The 18,558-nt window shown below is 37.9% G+C and overlaps 1 protein-coding gene across 2 annotated transcripts in view; it reads left to right on the top strand.

The window, feature by feature from the left end:
• The window catches only part of CECR2 (CECR2 histone acetyl-lysine reader), a 164,518-nt gene that overhangs the window by 64,166 nt on the left and 81,794 nt on the right, over positions 1 to 18,558 (top strand). The gene's annotated exons all lie outside the window — the stretch shown is intronic.

Below are 18,558 nucleotides of genomic sequence, written 5' to 3'. Positions count from 1 at the left end.
CATATGAAAACACAAATGCAATAGTTGTTAACAGGGTTGGTATTTTGCAGGGAGGTGTAAGGAGGGGTGGGGGTGGGGGTGGAGTAGCATGTCAGAAGTGTTTGAGCGTGGTGGTTTGGTCTGCAATGGCTAGGGAGAGAAATGCACGGTGACTGATACATAGAAGGTGCTTGGTAAATATATGGTAGAAATCAATAGATGACAGTAGGTACTTTTGCATAGGGAAAAAATATGATAGTGTTACAAGGACTAGAGATCCCTGTACAGTCAGAGTGGGTATTTTTTGATATAAGGGTGTTAGAAAGAAAGCTGCACCTGTAAGGGAACAAAAACTCACCCGGTTGTGGAGGAGAAAATGATTTTATTAACGATCTTGCAAGAACGCTGCGCAACCTGGATAAAGCGGCCGGCGCCAAACAAGAAACACTGACATTTATACTCTAAACCTAACATGCAGGTTCCTCCCTTGTTCCCCATTAATTGGGTACTTCAGGGGTGACAATCTTTCCTAGAGGAGCCTCCACTCCTGTTCCCTACAATCCTGCTTGGTGCCCTTCTCACCATTGGCCCTGCCCTACCTTTGGAGCCACTTTTCAAATCCTTGGCGCCAAAGCCGCTAGAACCCCTTTCCCTCCCTCCTCCAAATGCAGAGGCTTTGCTCTGTGAAAACTACTTAAGCCTTTCTTTACAAGGTTAACATAATGGGCACTGAGATTTTATGGGTAAGTGTGTCTGTGTTTGGGAGAATAAAAGAGTGTGCTTATGCAGTGGGGTGTGCCTTGTATGAGCGTCAAAGGATATTTTCATTCATGGTTGAGAGAAGTGGACCTTCCTCTGATCCTCCTGGACAAGTGACCTATGGCCAGTGGGAGGCTTATATGGTCCTTAGGGAAGAAGGAGTCCCTAGGAGAAAGTTTTTGTTACAGCAAGCAGATGGAGAGAATATTGCCACATTCCTCTGGATAGATTTTAAATCAATTTACACTCCTTCCAACAATGTATGATAGTGCTCATTTCCTATGTGGGACATTTGGTAATATACTTTTTAAAAAATATAAACCATAGGATTAACAGTAGACAGTTTTTCTTTTTTATTAGATTTATAATAGGTGCAATAAAACTTAATTCACATCATTCTGAATCCAGTGGCTTCTTGCCCTTTTATCTGCATTATTAAATCTTTCATTGGTTGGGCCTCCTAAACTGATCCAACTTCCCAGTGTGGTGCTATGTGATAAATGCACAAAATCTATGCTCACATCTGTTTAGAAAAATGGTGAATGTGGGCGCCTGATAAACACTGCAAGTGTGTAGTTACAGAAACGGTCCTACCACTTTCCCTAACCCTCTTCCTACCTCATCTCCGTCCCTATACCTATCCTTGCCTTGCTACCCACATGTCCTTTGGCTCTTCTTCCTTCTAGCCCTCTTCATCTGTCCCCTAATACTCCAAGATGTTCAACCAGCCACCTTATCCTCCATCATCACTCTCAATTATCTCTTTGTAGTTCATCACTCTCAATTATCTCTTACCCTCTCTGCCTCTACCCAACGTACCCTTAAAGCTTCTGTGATTGATTGCCTTTTCCCTCCTGCCAGTTGTCTGTGCTAGGCTGCCCTGTCAGATTTTTATTCTGGGTAAAGAAGTGTTCCAGACTGTCTTAAGTTGTATGTGCTTGCATGTAGCCTGTCTTGGTCTCAGCATCCAGTGAAGTCTTCTTTGGAAACATCCACTGGCAAACAGAAGAAGCCTGATTGTATTATCTCTTACGGATCGTGGCTACAGTGTTGTCTCCTGGTTTTCACAACAGCTCATGGTTTGGCTCCCATATGACCCTAGAAACAATTATTATGGTTGCAAAAGTCATAGCTGTTACAGTCAACTACTACCAACTGCTTATATTTAGTCATTATTTAGAATAATTGTGGTAGCACATCATTAAACATGTCAGATTAACTGTTAGTTTTACTTGATCATAACACTAACCCGTGTTTGTGAGTACTTGGTCTCACCTTAGTTTGTTGCTTAAGCTGCCTAAGTGCTCACAACTTAAAGGGTTTTCTTTAACAGTGATTGTCTGAAGATCATAGTACTTACCTTGTAAGATTATTGGGAGGATTACAGTTTATATGGAAAGCATCAAGCATCCTGCCTGATGCAGAAAGTATTATGAAGGGAAGCGGACTTGGCCCAGTGGATAGGGCCTCCGTCTACCACATGGGAGGTCCGTGGTTCAAACCCCGGGCCACCTCGACCTGTGTGGAGCTGGTCCACGCACAGTGCTGATGTGCGCAAGGAGTGCCGTGCCACACAGGAGTGTCCCCCACGTAGGGGAGCCCCATGCGCAAGGAGTGCGCCCTGTACGGAGAGCCGCCCAGTGTGAAAGAATGTGCAGCCTGCCCAGGAATGGCGCCGCACACAGAGAGTTGGCGCAACAACAAAAAAAGAGACAGATTCCCGTGCCGCTGACAACAACAGAAGTGGACAAAAAGAACACGCAGCAAATGGACACGGAGAACAGACAACTGCGGGGGGGGGGGGGGGGGGTTAAAAAAAAGGAAAGAAAGGTGGACTCCTTTGTCAACCTTAAAAAAAAAAAAAGGAAAGTATTATGCAGGCACATTTCCCATTCTCAGTAAGTTCAAGGTCTAGAACACACTCCAAAACACCCTAGCCTTAGCTTAACCTTAATTCATCTCTGAAGGTAGTCCATTCCATCTTGAGCCTCACCTGAAAAGTTCACATGTAGATCTTGAATAACTGCCTTCAGAATTTTACTGTGTGACCTGAATTAAATAAATTAAAATATGAGCTTTAAAAAACTATATTCCTATCTTGAATGTTATCATTGGAGTTAAAAACTGCTAATTTCTTATGTGCCTTTTATAAGAATGAATACATTTCCTGGTGTTTCTTATATTTTTATTTTTTTTACAATGCTTCTAACAGCTAATGTTATTGAGCTCTTACTACTACTAATCATTTAATTCTAAACCATCAGTGATTGAAATCTAAACACATCATTTTAAGTATCACTGGTAAAGTGTTGCCACTTAAATGATAACAATACTTTTTAAAATTAGCATTAATTATAAGATACACCTGAATTTTAGGTGTTAATGTGAAAAAATATGCATCTTAGAATTGATGAAATTACTACATTCAAGGCACTTTTTTTCTCTTTTTTTTAAAAAGGAGGTACTTTTTAAAAAAGTTGGTCATATTTACATCTCATAAAAACTAAAATCCCATGGTTTTTTTTTTGACATTTGGCATTGATATTGTACCTTTGCTACAAAAATATTACAATATTACTGTTAACTGTAAATTACATTTGTATTTTTCCCATGTATTAACATATTCTTAACACCTTGTAATAGAGGACAGTTCTTGTATTTGTATTGTTAACCACAATCCTCATCTACCACTGAAATCACTGTTACACAATTCCTAGATCATTATATCCTCTAGCTGTCTTTCAATTAGATTTTATAGAAAAATTGAGCCAACAGTATAGAGTTCCCATATATTCCCCCCTCCCCTTCACATAGTTTCCCTTATTAATATCTTGCATTAGTGTAGTATATTTCTTAAAATTGATCAGCCAACATTGATACATTATTAACTAAAGTCATAGGTTACTCTGTGTTGTACAGTTTCATGGGTTTTGATAAATGCATAATGTCATGTGTCCACCATTAAAGTATCATACAGAATAGTTTCACCACCCTAAAAATCCCCTGTGCTTCACCTGTTAATTGCTTTCCTCTTTCCTCTGAACCTCTGGCAACCACTGATCTCTTTTACTGTTCCTTTTATTTTTTCTTTTCCAGTAGGTCCTAGTTGGAATCATACAGTATATGACTTTTTCGAACTGGCTTCTTTAACTTTGCAATATGCATTTAAGATTCCTCCATTTTTTTTCGTGGTCTGATGATAGCTCATATCTTTGTGTCCTTGAATAATAGTCCATTGTATGGATGTGCCACAGTTTGCTTATTCATTGTCCTACTGAAGGATATCTTGGTTGTTTCCAGTTTTTGGCAGTTATGCGTAAAGCTACTATAAACACCAGTGTACAGGTTTTTGTATAGATATCAGTTTTTAACTCATTTGGGAAAATAACTAGGAGTGTGATGCTGGATTGTATGGTAAGCCTTTGTTTAACTTCATAAGATACTGCCAAAGTGTCTTCCAAAGTGGCTTTGCTGTTTTCCTTTCCACTAGCAATGGGTAAGAGTTCCTGTTGCTCCCATACTCACCTGTATTTGGTGGTGTCAGTAATTTGGATTTTAGCTATTCTAATAGGTATGTAGTGGTATGTCATTGTTTTAGTTTGCAGTTCCCTAATGACATATAATGCTGAGCATCTTTTCATATGCTTATTTTTCATCTGATATCTTCTTGATGAGATGCCTGTTCAGATCTTCTGGCTCTTTTTCATTTGGCTTGTTCTTTTCCTTGTGAGTTTTAAAAGTTCTTTATGTATTTTGGGTACAAGTCCTTTATCAGATATGTATTTTGCAAATATTTTATTCTGGTCTCTGGTTTGTCTTTTGATTCTCTTAACATTGTTCTTTGCAGAGCAGTTTGTCAATTTAATGAAGTCCAACTTATCAGTGTTTTCTTTCATGGGTTGTATCTAAGAAAACATCAGTAAACCCAAGGTCATCTAGATTTTTCTCCTGTGTTATCTTCTAGAAGTTTTATGCTTTTATCTTTTACATTTAGTTCATTTATCATTTGTGTTAATTTTTTAAAAAGATTAAAGGTCTGTGTCTTAAGATTCTTCTTTTTTTTTATATGGGTGTCCAGTTGTTCTAGCATCATTTATTGAAAATACTATCCTTTCTCCATTGAATTGTCCTTGCCCTTTTGTCAGTGATCAGTTGACAATATGTGTGTGGGTCTCCTGCTCTCCATTCATTGACTCTGCTATTTGACCTATTTTTCTTTTGTTTTGCCAGTACCATGTTGTCTTGATTAGTGTCGTTTTATAGTAAATCTTCAAGTTGGTATGTCATTTCTCCCGCTTTGTTCTTCAGTATTGTGTTTGCAATATTCTGAGTCTTTTACCTTTACATATAAACTTGAGAATCAGTTTATTGATATCTATAAAATAGCTTACTGGGATTTTGATTGGGATTGTGTTGAATCTAGATAATGTTGAAAAGAACTAGCATCTTAATATTAAGTCTTCCTGTTGATAAACATGAACTGTCTCTTCATTAATTTAGAAGGTTTTTGGCTGTTTATTGAGTTGTAATTCATATGCCATGCAGTTCACTCATTTAAAGCATGTAATTCAATGGTTTTTAAAAACTTCAGAGTTGTTCAGTGATTAACATCAATTTTAGAATGTTGTTGTCCTACCCATTTCTCCTCTTCATCTTTAGGATATACTAATCTTTCTGTCTGTTCCGTACATCTTGTATAAATGGGATCATACAATCTGTAGTCTTTTGTGTTTGGCTTTTTCTCATAGCATAATATTTTCAGTGTTTACCAATGTTGTAGCAGTTGTCAGTACTTCATTCCATTTTTTATTGCTGAATAATATTTCATTCTATATACCACATTTTGTTTATCCAATCATCAGTGGATGGGTATTTGGGTTATTTCTACTATTTTTTTTTTTTTTTTTTTTGCTATTGTGAACAATGCTGCTGTGAACTTGTCATTTACAGGTTTTTATGTGGATGTATGCTTTCATTTCTCTTGGCTGTATACCTAAGAGTAAAATTTCTGGGTCATCTGGTAACTATGTTTAACCTTTTGAGGCCAGATTTTCCCAAGGCACAGTAACCCATTTTGCATTCCTGAGAGCATTTGGCAGGGTTCCAAGCTCTCCCCGTCCTTGTCAACACTTACCATATATCTTTTTTAAAAAAATAACTTTCATGAACTCTTACAACTTAGATGACACTCATATAGTTTACTGATTTTATAAGCATGACACACTCATCATGGTGTTTTTTCCTGGTACTTCTGATTACCTAAGTGCTGCACTAACTTTTGGGTGGAATGTTATATCATAGGCAAACTGGAGGGTTAATTGTTTGAACTGATAAGAGCATTATCACTTACTGGTTCGAGTCAATATGTGCGTGAAGGTCTGATTTTCAGTGTCTAAAGAATGTTTAGAAACACTTCATTTGTTGTTTATTTCAGTGTTAAAGACTATTATTCATAGTTCAACTATTCAGTAGTTGAAGACTAATTTGGAGAAAGTTTAGTTGTAGAACTGATGGTAATATTTTAAATGTTGAGTAGCACATGTCAATTTGAATCATGTTGATTTGATTACAGAAGTTCAAACTCTGTTCAAACTCTTACTAAGCACTGGACTTATATTCTCTCTCTGCCATTTCAATGTTATTGTGAATATTCTCAACACTGTTGAATGCGTTCTTTTTTTTTTTTTATTCAAAGATTTATTTATTTCTTCCCCCTTCCCTCCCCACCCCAGTTGTCTGTTCTCTGTGTCTATTTGCTGGGTCGTCTTTGTCCGCTTCTGTTGTTGTCAGCGGCACAGGAATCTGTGTTTCTCTTTGTTGTGTCTTCTTGTTGTGTCAGCTCTCTGTGTGTGCGGCACCATTCCTGGGCAGGCTGCACTTTCTTTCGTGCTGGGCGGCTCTCCTTATGGGAGGCACTTCTTGAGCGTGGGGCTCCCCTACTGCGTGGCAGGGCACTCCTTGTGCGCATTAGCGCTGCACATGGGCCAGCTGCACACGGGTCAAGGAGGCCCGGGGTTTGAACCGCAGACCTCCCATGTGGTAGACGGATGCCCTAACCACTGGGCCAAGTCCGCCGCCTGAATGTGTTCTCGATGGGGGTGATAGGGAATGATTGGTTCTTGGGGGAGGTGACAAAAACCTTTGCTATTAATGATTTGTGGTCAAACAGATATGTACTTTGTGATACTAACATTTCTTGGGTGATTGGGGTGACTGGGAAAAAATATCTTCAAAGGCTCATAGGAGGGGAGTAAGAAAAAATAGGTTGAGAAACTGTTCTAGCTAGGGCATGAAACAGATGTTAGAATATTAGATCATTACAGGTCATTTAGTTAAACCTGCTTCTGCAGTGTTTGGAATAAGGTACAGAGGTGAAATAGCTTAATTGAATAAATATTTGGACATTTACTATGTTGCTTTACCATCCCATCAACAAAAAATTTCGGAGTCTCTGCTGCTCTTGGGAGAAGTTCCATAAACAGGTAACATGGAGTGATTATTGCTTTAGTGTTGAGGTTTATTTAGGGTGGATAGGAACACAAGGGAAGGGTCCAGACAAAGGACTCCGTGTGTAGCCCTGCATCTTGGTTATAGGCAGCTATAATAGAATTTTGTTATCTTTCAATCATGAATGCATTTTAGATGCACTAAGGAGTGCATTTAAAATGCAGCTTCTGAAACTCCACCCCCCGAGAGTGTGATCTGAAGTTAGGTTCAGGAGATTCTGGTGCTGGTAGTCCAAGGACCATACTAAGGGAGATACTTCCTTAAGTGGTGGTGATTGAACGGTTTTCAGGAGCAAACCCTAGTTTTAACTTTGTTCTGTCGACATTCAACACTCCCTGCTCCCATTTTTTCCTTTGTCTCCATTAACCTTTTAATTCCTTTTCCAGTAGCCTGCAAGTAAATACTTCCAACCATGCATTATAACAACCCGTTTTTCCCTGACTAAGCTGTCACTGGCTCTTGCCTTCCTGCATGCTTTTGTTCTGTTTGTATGTATTTTCTTTAGCAGTTTTGTATGTAGCCATGTGATGGAATGTAGAGTGATGGAAGACTTTTACTTACTGCTATTCATAATAAAGGCAGTGCTAGTTCTGTCTTCTTAACTGGCCAGAAAATATCTTGAATGTTGTGTTAAATCCTGGGTGCTACAGGTGATGGGAGTCTTAGAGAGCACCCAGGATTATCTGGGAGGGATGGGAAGAATGAACTGTTGACATTTTGGAAACTCAGTATTTACAGGGCAGACAGGTAATCAATGAGTTGGGTGGGCCTGATGTCCAGTTAGTGAACTTGGAGGTACATGTCCATTCTAAAAGGAGGCAATAGCTCCTGCTAACTCTGTCATGAAGAACCATGCTGCAGAACTTCTGAGTTCTCAATGAAAGAGATACCAGAATTTTATATAAATTCCTCATTTTTTCAATGTTGGATAACCAATAAAACAAAAACAATAAAAACACAAAACCGTAGACCAAAACAAATGTGAATACAAGCTCCTATATGCAGTCTCTTATTTAAATATCAGATGAAACTTTGACTGGATGACCCATTAATCTTTTCCACATTCTGAAAATCTGTTACTGAAGTAGAGAACACAGCAGTGTTGGGCAGTGAAGTAGAATTTGAAGACAGGGTTTTATAATAATGTTGGTGAGAATTCGCTTGTCTCAAAGTGAGAGACACAATGGAGTACCTCTCATTCTCCCATCTCTAAATTTAGGAAGCTCTTAAGACCCCTTTAGTGTTATGTTTCTGGACTGGGCAGGTTTCTGGGGAATTAGCAAGTGAGATTAGTAACAGGATATCCAAAGTACAAATTCTGGACAGGCCATGAATACATTTTGCCTGGGATAGACTCACTAGATGTCCTTTTACTCCCAAGAAAAATTAAACTAATAGGAGCAGGTCCCTCCATTTTCACCCAGATGAATGGTGATTTTTTTTTTCATGGCTGCCCTGTCTGCTTTGACTATTATATAGTTCCTCTCTGACCACTAATTAGTATGTCAGAGGACCTGAAATACACTTTAATAAAGTAAATTTAAAGCTATATCATATGAATTATCAGTAGTTCTCCAAGGGCATCAGAGAAGGTAAATTCCCTAACTTCTTCTCTTTCTTGGTATACAATTTGCCTTTAATTTAAATTATGCTTAATTACAGTCAAAGCAAAATTTGCTCTTTATAGATAAAGGTTTATACACAATAAACCTTTATCTATGATTATAGCAACCATATTACTGTCTCAAGTCCTCCCAATAAAAAACTGGAGTGACATAAGAAAGACATGAGTCAATTAATAATTCTTTACTTGTTGCTTGTTTGTTCCTACCTTTGACAGTTATTTTAGTAAATTTGCTTAATGGTAAAAGAATATCCCTTTTGGATTAAAATTAATTACTATTTTGGTAATTGAGTTTGGAAGGTACCACTACCAATTCTTACAACCCTTTTCTCAAATAGAGATGCCTTTTGTGCCTGCTTCTGAAATGCCTATGCAGTGTTGAAAGAGTTTTTCACCAGTGAGTTTCCCCAAACGGAGAAGCCGAAGCCGGATGGGACCAATATCAGTCCTCCGCCAGGAAGAGGTTGTGTAAATAACTGGCATGCAGGCTGAAAAGGAGAGAGAGAGGGTAACTTGAAGTGTTGGTCCCTAGATGTGAACAGCACTTGTTTTTGTTTTAGGTTAATTAATGTTTCCTTGAATCAAGCTAAGCTTTGGGCTCTTGTGTTTCTAGTCTTTCATTTTTCAATCACCAACCTTTAAGTGTGGGCTGATTGTAGAGGCCAAGGAGTTTGTATTTCATGTCCTCACTAAATGAATGAAGTGACTTGAGAGCGGTGTTTTCTTGAGCTTGGACTTGAGGCTGAAAAATGGGTTATGGAAGGTGAAAAGTTTCCCCTGGCGTCCCGGTGATGGAGGGTTAGACTGCCAGAGGTGTAGTGTTATGCTCTTACTTCAGTTCTGGGTCTAGGTTCTCTGGTTGAATGTTTGTGTGATAAGATGGTCTTGCTCCTGTTGGGCCCTTCTGCCTCCCTCTTGTCTTCTCCCTTCCCCCTGGGCCTCCTAAATTAGATACATTCCCTTTCAGCTCCCAGACATCTCCATCTCTTCATCCCCTGACTGAGCAATCATTTATCAAGTTGTTTCACGCGTTGTCGGGAGGGGGGCCCTGGGGACTCGAGTTTGTTTCGTCCCTTTGTTGGAGCTCCACAGGATCGTCCAGCTTAGTCTCCAGCCAACTGCTGAGAGTTGCCGGACTCCAAGAGCAAATGTTAAAGGGGCCGCCTTTCATCTACTTGCTGCTATTTCAACCTTTCATTTAAATTCTGGCATATTGGAACTGTAATTACCCTATACTCATATAAGTAAGATATCTGGATATATAATCATAAGGGTTTTTTTCCCTCCCTTTGCTAATTTGTTTTTTGTTTTGTTTTGTTTTCCATACTTAGTCCTTGGAAATCTGGAAATAGATTTTATTCTCTTCTCTCTTGGTTAATCCTTATCATTTTTTTTTTGTTGTTGTTCTTTCATTATTGTCCTCCTCCCCCTTCTTTCTTTCCAAGGGGCAGGTTTTTATAGATATATTTGGTCAATGATAGTTCCTGCTTTATAAGAAATCGCCTTTTTGGCTATGTCTTATCAAAATATGTTTTCTCTTGACTGTATACTGTTAACTATCAATAGATGTCTAAATAGCATAGGGATAAAAAAGGATTTTAAAGTTTCTTAAGCATTAAAATACAGGGCGTGAATATTGTTGCTTATTACTGGAAGTTATGCAGGTCTTCCAAAGTGTCTAAAAATAATAGAGATAATGTCCTTAGGTTTAAAGATGTAATACGAACGTTAATCGTTCATTCACCATGAATTTGAAATATGGATATTGCTTATTGTAGGTATTTTTTTGTTTGGTTTGTTTTTACTATAGTATTTAATTGCTTAAAGGGACAAAGTTTATATTGTGAGATAATAGGAATGATATATATATATCGTGAGAGTTTTGAGAATTCTTTCAGTGATCTTGGAATTTTCCCTCAACATTTTATTAGGAAAACATTCAAATGAACACAAAAAAATTGGAAGGATTGTGCATTATATTTTAGGCATTAAAAATATTTCTTTGCCAAGATGAATAATGCACTCTAATCTCATGGTACATTTGTAAAGTTATACTTGGAAACAGAATGACAACAAAATGTCCAGATGGCATGGGATTATTTCATATTTATTGTAAACAAGTTAAACCTCAAACCTAAAGTTGTGTATTGGCAGCCATTACTTTCAATGGGGAAAATATTCCCCCTCCTTATCAGATGCTTTAGGTTGAAAATATTTAATCACCTTGATCAGACTTGTCAACTGAAAAGTAGTTTGTAAATGAGCAGCAAATTATCTTGAGTGCTGTGATTTGATTTGGTGCCTGTATATGAAGAGCCTCTTGAAACAAGTTTATTTCCCCTTCGCCATGTTTTTAGAATTTCCATACCCCCATTCAATCTTGGCTGCCACAACCAGACAGACAGAAAGCATGAGGACCTTTTTTCCTTTCAACAGTAGTGGAAACCTTAGCAGCAAAATTATTGACTTTTAAGATAAAAATGTTATGTTATAGTTATGTGTAATATAGTTATGTATAACTGAAAATGTTATAGAAATTTCGCCATATGCAGATGTCCTTAATATTGGGATGATTTTTCAGCTATAAAACTTTAGTGTGTTGTTTCTCATTGATTCCACAATAAAGTGCAATAAAATTATACATTACTAATTAAAGGATATTTTCCCTTATATTAAGTGTTATTCAAATACCACTAATACTATTTTAAGTTAAGAATATAAAAGTAAAAGACCTTGCTTTATTTCAAAAGTTAGCATTTGTTTCACAGAAACTGTTCTGGGCAGTGGGAGTATAGCAGTGAACAAAACATACAGTTCCTCCTGGACCTTAAATTTTATGGGGGAAGAAAATCAGGTACTTCATTTTCTTATGTTCTACAACAAGGGTCAACACATTTTACTGTGAAGGGCCAGATAATGAATATTTTAGGCATTGCATGCCAGACAGTTTCTCCTGAAATTACTTGACTTTGCTACACAAATGAATGATCAGGGCTGCGTTGCAGTAAAACTATATAAAACAGGTTTCAGGCCATAGTTTGCTGACCCCTGTTGTAAGATGTGAAAGACAAGACTAACATTAAGCCACACTTAAAAAAAAAATTTAAACACTTAAATAGCAAAAGATACCATCAACAGGGAGCTGAGTTAGCTCAAGTGGTTGAGTGCCTGCTTTCCATGTACGAGGTCTCGGGTTGGATCCCCAGCTCAGGTACCTTAAAAAAACAAACAAACCCCAAAGTTACTGGGTTAACAAGCTTTAAGAAAAAGTATTGACAAAGCAGATGACAAAGAATTAATATTAATATTATACAAACATCCCAGTGGAACAATGGACAAAGAATACAAATAGAGAAGTCACAGAAGAACAAATATGAATGGCCAACAAATATCTAAAGTATTAAAAAGAAGAGTAACATCCGTTGGAAGAGAAATGGGCACATTTATACATTGTTAATAGAAAATGGGATTGCTGTTGCCTTTTTTGAAAACTTGGGCAGGGTTTGCACAATATAATGAGAAGTAATATGCAGAGAAGTATGGGTAGTATTAATCTATTAAGAAAAGACTAGTCTTTGTATATATGTATGTATGCATGCATGAATTGCATATGTGATTATATGTACATTTAGATAAACAAGAAAGGATTCATTGTTAATATGTGGAGTTACCTATGTGGGGGGATAAAGAAAAGAGAAAAAAAGATTGCATATGTAAAACTCCCAGAATTAATAGTACCATCACTTTTAGATTTATTTAAAACTGTGTATGTGTATGTAAATTTTTCTTTTCCCCAAAGAAAAAACTGAAACAGTGACTCAGGTTCTAAAACTAGTGATGCCAAAGGGCTTCTAGCTCCCAAACCTGATGTCATAAAATATATTTGCCTTTATTATTCATCTCTGATGATGTATCTGCTTTGCCTTTTTGATTGAAAAATTGAAATCTTCACCATATTTTTTATGACATAACTTTAAGGAAAATATTGGAAATGCCTCAGAAAAGTGTTTATTATGTCACACAACTAGTACTGATGGAACTGAAATTTGGTATGAATCCAAGTCTGTCTTGTACATCCCATTTATATACCACACTGTCTTATTCTGGTCTCCGGGCTCCCTTGGGCCTATTGATTATACACCTGGTTCCTGATCCTATAAAGAATGGAGGTTTCCTTGTGAAGAAATGAGCAGGATTGTTACATAGCAAAGAATTGTAAGAAAAAGAAGAAAATTTTGATTTCAACTCTTTTCCAACAAATTTATTAGGCACCACCACCCTCAACTCCTTCACTCGCTCCTCAGTCTGGCCCTGAGAGGCCAAGGCTGGCTATGGCCTCTGTTACTCCTTTAGCATGGATTTCCATGGCTAGAGGTTTAGCAGGTGGGTTTTTTGTTTTGGTTTGTTTTTAAGATTTATTTTATTTATGTCTTCCCGTCCACTCATTGTTTGTATCTGTTCATCTTCCTTGTTTCTTTAGGAGGCACTAGAAACCGAACCCAGGACCTCCTATATGGAAGGAAGGTGCCTAACACTTAAGCCACCTTCATTCCTTGCTTTGTTATGTCTCTCATTGTGTTTTTCTTTTTGTGTCTCTTGTTGCATCATCTCGTTGTGTCAGCTTGGCACACCTGCCCATCAACACCAGCTCACTGTCTTCTTTAGGAGCACCGGGAACCAAACCCGGGACCTCCCATGTCATAGGCGGGAGGTCAGTCACTTGAGTCACATTTGCTTCCCAGCAGGTGCGTTTTTATACATTCCTGGTCTTCCTACATTTGTGTCTTGGATAAACTGTGAAAGAACAAAGTTACTCAGAGTGACAATTATACAGTTATTGGGGGGCTTACCTTGTGTTGTCTGGCACATTTATTTAATAACCTTGTATTAGTTTGCTAAAGGGGTACTGATGCAAAGTACCAGAAATCTGTTGGCTTTTATAAAGGGTGTTTATTTGGGGTGAAAGCTCAGTTACGAGGCTGTGAAGAGTCCATCTCAAGGTTACACCAAAGTCAGTTGCCACATGTTGAAACAAGGTGGTGGCTGATCTCTGCCTGGTATTTCCTTTCCGTCTGGCTTCCAGTCCTCTCTTCTGGTTAAGGCTGTCTCTCAAGGCTTCCTGTATGAGTCTCTGCTGTCTACCCAAGGTCAGCCATTAGCTGTTAGGCAAATGGTCTACCTCTCCCTGAGGCCCCAAGATCAAACATGACAGAGCTCTCTCTTCCTGTGTGTATTCTTGATATATAATCAGCTGTAAAGGGGGCAGAGGCTCAACCTGAGTCTTGCCCTACCAATGTATTGGAATCAAAGCCCTAATCTCAACAGAGGATTTAATCAAGACATCTCAGCTGAATCTAATGCAGTCAAAGGTTCTTACACCCAGAGTAATAGATTCATTTGCAAACATAATCTTTCTCTTTTTGGGATTCTAAAACTGCCACAAACCTCATATCAAGGAACGTGGTAGCTGATATCTCCGTTGATGATTTTTGTCAATAACTCCTTAGTTACTCAGAAGATTGCCAGGGCTAATTAACACATTAAAATGGTGTGTGTTGAGGTAGTGATTACTGCTTATTGTTGGCGTCTGGAGTGACTCTGAATGAGTTTAACCTTACTGCTGGCAAAATAAAAGGGGATAGGGTGAAAGGTACAAGTGTGATAGTGTACTTAGATGACAAGGGCCACTTAGTAACTTTTAGTTTAGTATATAGTAAATAATAATTTCTGCTGTATTATGACTGTTTTAAATCAATTGCCAATATTTGTACATAATAATGGATCATTAATTCAAACCTGATAAAAACCTTTTAAAAAGTTACCTGGGGAGATTGACCAAGGATTTACCAGTTTCCCTGTGTCTTACTTACTCTGTAACCCCTTTTCTTGGAATGATTGAATGCTGTTTTTTTGGATGATATTGCCAGAGGATAAGTGAGCTAAATGTCTTGGTCCTGATTAGTAAATCAGTTATTTTTCAGTCTTAATATTGAGTATTTCTAGATTGAAGAATTTTACATAGAGATTACTAGGATAGATGATAAATAATGATTTGGCTAAAATGTTCTATGACACAAAACTATACAGAGATGTGACCTACATTATAGCTCACCTTGAGGTGAGAATTTTATAGAATATATAGTCAAGTAAAAAAATAAATATATAGTCAAGTAATGAAATAAAAAAATACAATGAGATTATGTCAGGCCATGCTTTGTCTTAGGGTTTTTGCCTCTAAAAAGGAAAGACATTCTGGATGTGCTGAACTTATTTTTCTGCAGAAGGGGGATGGCATATCTACCTAGAGTCAAACTCCTAGAATCAAAGTCACACAAATTCAGGAAGTTAATTACATTATTAAAGGCTGTGTCTCTTGAAATCATGAGATGTAGGGAGGGAAGAGCAGTTAAAAAATAACCCAAAGGCATAGTATCTTATTCTCCATGTAAAGTTTCAGAGTTTAGTCGTCTTTGACACTGTTTACTTTGATGTTCATGAGAACCACAGCAAGGGAAGCTTGCTAAAACACTGTTAACTTTAACATCTGTTTTATTATGAACTTTTTAAAATAGGGAGTGATAGATTAAATGATACGGTTTTGGACGGTAACACAGACTTATGAACTACAGATGCAAAAGTGATTTGTCACAGGGAAGCAGATTTGGCTCAAATGATAGAGTGTCCACCTACTACATGGGAGGTCTAGGGTTCAAATCCAGGGCCTCCGGACCCATGTGGTGAGCTGGCGCATGTGCAGTGCTGATGTGTGCAAGGAGTGCTGTGCCACTCAGGGATGTCCCCCGCGTAGGGGAGCCCCATGTGCAAGGAGTGCGCTCCCACAAGGAGAGCCGCCCCACATGAGAAAAGCACAGCCTACCCAGTAGTGGCGCTGCACACACGGAGGGCTGATGCAGCAAGATATGCAACAAAAAGAGACACAGATTCCCAGTGCCACTGACAAGAATGCAAGCAGACACAGAAGAACACACAGTAGTCAGGGTGGGGTGGGAGATGGGATAAATAAAATAAAAAGTATTGTAAAAAAGTGATTTGTCACAGGTTACAAAACTAGTCACTATAATACTGGTGCTAAAAACAAACTTTCTGGCTAGTTTATTAATAAAATCTATTCTGGTATCCATTACAATAACTTTTGCTCATAAAGTTAATATTTTTACTGCCAAAGTATGGGAAAACTATCGATAATATGAGCTGCTGTTGTTAGCTGCTGGTTTAATAGGCAAAAATGGAAATATGTTTTTCTTGAATAATCTTGAATTGTATGCTATTTCTTCCTATAAAATTTTCCTTGGCATTTTTCTCTTGAATATTAAAGTTTCTGTGCGCCCCACCCCCCGCATTGAGTTAGCATTCCTTACATATAAGGCAATGATTTGTCTTATGTTGCAGTGTTTTACTTACTATTTGTTGGGGGGGGGGGTTTTGTTTTTGTTTTTGTCTTTACATATTATTTATGACTTGTTGCGTTTTGATGCATAGAAGCTTTACTATGTATGGTTACATACAGCAAGTTTTTCAAGGTTTCTTCCTATGATAGATGCTTAGATAGGCTTTTGTCTTTTCAGTATTGTCACTTTCTCTGATTTTAATAGATTTACTTAATACATAAGGATTTTTTTTCTGCTGTGTGGTGTGAGAGGAGTCTGACATTTTCCAGGCAATTAACCAATTATGCCAAAACCATTTATTGATTAACTTTTTCTCCACTGATTTGAAAAGCCACCATGAGGATTAAATACATATATATGCCTTTTTATCGATCTATTTCTATTCTTAGTCTGCACTATACAGATTGAATTATAACTTTATAATAATATGTTTTAATGTCATGGTAACCATTTGATATTTTTCTTTTGTATAGATTGTCATATTTTCATGTGTGTATTTGCTTACAGAGATTATAAGGAGTGCTTTTAAAAATTAATAGATAACAGTAAGTCACATGATTCCATAGAATCATTACAATTATGTTTAATGACTGAATGAGTTATAGCCATTTATGGGATTTTGCTGATATTTCGCACAAATATTTGGATTTTAGACTTTATCTTGAAAAACTTTTCTCATTTAAAGACCCTCTTTTCCATTTTTTAATTGGGCTCCATTTACTTGCTATCCAGTCTTACCTAGTGGTGTGTTTTATTTGTATTGTCAGCCTCTGAGTGTCTCTTCTTGTCTTTAGTTTGTTTCCTTGAAAAACAAAACATCTCCAGCCATTCCACAATGCTTTTATTTAAAGTACATGAAAAAACAAAGCAGGTAGAAAGCTGGGCATCAAGTTAAAACTGGTGTATTTTTAGTTGAATTTTACATGTCTAATTTTACAACTTGGTAATATTCCATGGGGTAAAATTCCTATGAATATTCTTCCTGTCTGTAACTTGTTAGAAATTATAATCCTCTTTTAAATGTTTTTTTAAAATTTTATGTCATCTTTGAAATTAATCTTGGAATGTTCAGAAAGTGAAAAAAGGACAAAATTTCTTTCAGCATCAAGGTTCACACAGACACTCCCTGGCAGCTGAGGGCAGATGGCTGGACCAGTGGTAGGGAGGAGACAAGCTCACCTTAAATCCCAGTTGTTTACTCATCTCTAATTCTGACCCAGAAGAAGAGCAAAGAAATGTCACAACTGGAGAGACATTTGGCCTGCTGGCTTAACAGTTTAAGTTGTTAAGTAGTGCAGGGCGTCTTCTGTCCTCAGCACAGCTTTCCCCTAACTGTTCTGTCCTCTTTAGAGGAAACGTTCTCTGATGGACTCCCCATTCCTTCCCATCTTCTTTCTGGCTTAGCCTGTTTCACCTTTTTATTAGGTTATCTGCCCAACCCCTGGAGGCATTTACCAGGGTAACAGCTAAATGGGAGGCTCTTGGGGACCAGCTGAGTATAAGAGGAAATTATAGAAGTTGATAGAGGCACAGAGATTCAGGCTGGGAACACATTTTGAAGTGTGGGACAAAATTGAAGTAAAATTGGATGACTAAAAACAAGGTTGTTTGGATGGTTGCCCTGTTTCCCTCTTGATCCTCTGAAGCACACATATACACTTTGCTAATTCTTTCAATGATCACCGGCACTCCTCTGCCTCATTTAGATGGTTCTCCCAAGAAGCATGGCCCCTTCAGTACTTTATTGTCACCCCTCCTTTGGGCCCTGGTGGTTTTTCTTCTGTCCATTTCTGTAGTTGGTTGCTAACAGTGAAGTTGTTGCTGGTTGCATTAGTTTTCCTAGGGCTGCCATAACAAAGTACCACAAACTGGTGGATTCAAACAACAGAATTTTAGTCTTCCGTGGTTCCAGAGGCTAGAGGGCTGAAATCAAGGTGTCAGTAGGGCATGCTCGCTCTGAAACCTGTAGGGAAGACTCCTTCCTTGCCTCTTCTAGCTTCCAGAGTTTGCTGCCAATCCTTGGCATTCCTTGGTTTGTAGCTGGCCCTCCAATCTCTGCCTCTTTGTTTACATGGCTTTCTCCCCTCTCTGTTATATTTTTCTCTTCTCTTCTTATAAGGATACCAGTTATATTGAATTTGGGACCCACCCTAATCCAGTATGACCTCACCTTATCTTATCTTGTTTAACCTCTGCAAAGAGCAAATAATGTCATAGGCACAGATTCTGGGGGTTAGGACTTCAACTGTCTTTTTGGGGTACACAATTCAACCCATATGC

This window comes from Dasypus novemcinctus, chromosome 20, assembly GCF_030445035.2.
Source record: "Dasypus novemcinctus isolate mDasNov1 chromosome 20, mDasNov1.1.hap2, whole genome shotgun sequence".
Lineage (NCBI taxonomy): Eukaryota > Metazoa > Chordata > Mammalia > Cingulata > Dasypodidae > Dasypus > Dasypus novemcinctus.
Note: the sequence above shows the minus strand (reverse complement) of the source record. Positions and strands in the feature narration are given on the sequence as shown.